Consider the following 2,500-nt stretch of genomic DNA (forward strand, 5'->3'; position numbering starts at 1 on the left):
TTCGTAAGTCTTATTTGGTTAAAAGAAACCAAAGCCGGAGATTCTAAAGAAGGGGAGAAAATACAACGATTCCTGTAGGAAACACATTGACGCCAATATATATATATATATATATATATATATATATATATATATATATATATATATATATATGTATGTATATATATATTGTTTCTGAGCGTGTGTATATGTATGTATATAAAAGGAGAGAGAGAGAGAGAGAGAGAGAGAGAGAGAGAGAGAGAGAGAGAGAGAGAGAGAGAGAGAGAGATATAGTATATAGTATAACCCATATATGTATAGGCTTACAGTATAGGCTATATATATATATATATATATATATATATATATATATATATATATATATATATATATAAATTTATTTATATACGCTTATAGTATTTCCTATTATGTACAGACCTACATTATAGCTGATCTTTGAATATTCCTTTAATAAGCCTATCTATGTATAGCCTACAGAATAACCCATCTATGATTAGGTATACAGTATAGCCCATCTATGTATGGGCCTACAGTATAGCCTCTAAACGTATAGACCTACAGCATAGCCTAGATATGTATAGACCTACAGTATATTTATTTGTAACGCAACTTTGTCTTTTCTTCTTTTTCTTCTTCTTCTTCTTCAATTGCATAGAAATGTTTCCGGTTTAAGAACGTTTATCGGAGTATGAGTTAATCTTATTCCGCTAGATAACCCAGCATTGAAGTCTTTATCGCACGTAGAGCAAAATGCTTTCTCTTGAGAGGTATGGCAACTTAATATTGCGCATGCAACAAGCTGCAATTATATCTTAAGCAACTAAGTTAAGAGGGAGACCAAAGCGAAGGTGGATGGATGGACTGTATCAAGGATGACATTCGATCAAAGGGATTAACCGGTGATGAAGTGTGGGACAGAGGTAGATGGAGAACGCTGGCCAGAAACATCGACCCCACATAAAAGTGGGAAAAGATGCAGACAAAGAGGAAGAAGAAGAAGAACAAAGTTAAGCATATTATATATTGATAATAAAGATTTCTGTTTGTAGGTTTGCTTATTCTAACAAATAACTTCACAGAACAAATATATCGTCATACACAAAACCAACTTATTGTAAATCAGGCGAGAATAGAAAACGGGAGTTTTTACTTCATCAAAATTGCTGAAGGACATTCTATTCGACTTTTACATTTTTTATTTATATATAAAATCATATTATTAAAGAATTAAATAAAAACATATATTCTATATCTATCTTATTTGTAGCAATTGTTGTTTCATTATGAAATTTTAAAGCATTGTTATAAAGTGAGGATTACTTTAACAATGAAATGTAGACATAGTGAGAGAGATGCCAGATATCGCTATTTGAGGCAAAAAACAAAACTGTTTAACCCGGAAAATTTTCCTCTTCAAAATTATTTACCGAAAAATTTGTTTTGTGAATTTCCAGATGACTAAATTTCTTTTTCATCAATATTCGGATTTTCTTTTATTTATCGAAATTTCTATCAAGCTACCCGTTATATTGAAGCGGTCTTCAGTTGTTCATGTAGAGCTTGACTGGACTCCGTTCGAAGCGAAGTAGACGAATTTAGCTAGTACAGAAAAACGAGTTTGGACCGACTGCGGCTTCTGCTTTCCTTCAATGGTCGTCTTCGAGAGCTCTTTGGAGAGCATCATCTTCAACGCGACTGAAGAGTCAAAATTCCTAAGAACGCCACTTCTAAAAGGATTCAGGAAGAGGATGGAAAAACATCTCCAATGAGATGAAGTGTGGGACAGAGGTAGATGGAGAACGCTGGCCAGAAACATCGACCCCACATAAAGGCAGGAAAAGAAGAAGAAGAAGAAGAAGAAGAAGAAGAATGAGGCGTCGAAAACAATTCCGCAAAGAAGACAATTGAAGATCAGGAAGGAAACTGGAGGACCTGAGGAAGAATGAAAAGCGTCGAGAATCCAAGGAAGACCTTGAAGCCCGAATGGAATAGTGACGTTGTCTGGAGCGGATTTAGCGGATCTTGTGGTGGTCTGGAGACTCCGTGGAAAATTCTTTTCGTCTTCAGAGTCATCTATGAAATAATTTATTTCTGAATTTCGAAAAATCAAAAATTCTTCACAAATATTTCGGTTTTCTATGGAAATTCTTATTGTACTACCCTTTATATTCAACTGATTGATATGTTCAATGTAGCTCCAATGAATAAAATCCTAATTTTAGAAAATAGTCTTTACTTCTCCTTTATGTTATCCTATTGTAAATGATTTTAGAACCGATTGTAGTAGACATAGGCCTAGAAAAGATAGTTTTGTGATTGTCGATTATGTGGTATTCAAAATTGAAATCATGAAAAATCAACAAAATAAATCTTTCCTCTGATCGCGAATCTAACTCAGGGATCTATGTTTTTGTTTTGAAGACATTCTCCGATTCTCCGAAGACATACTGGGCTCCGGGATCCGTGTTTAGTTTTGAAGACATTCTCGGAGACTCCC

Source organism: Palaemon carinicauda, chromosome 12 (genome assembly GCF_036898095.1).
Source record: "Palaemon carinicauda isolate YSFRI2023 chromosome 12, ASM3689809v2, whole genome shotgun sequence".
In the NCBI taxonomy this organism is placed as follows: Eukaryota; Metazoa; Arthropoda; class Malacostraca; order Decapoda; family Palaemonidae; genus Palaemon; species Palaemon carinicauda.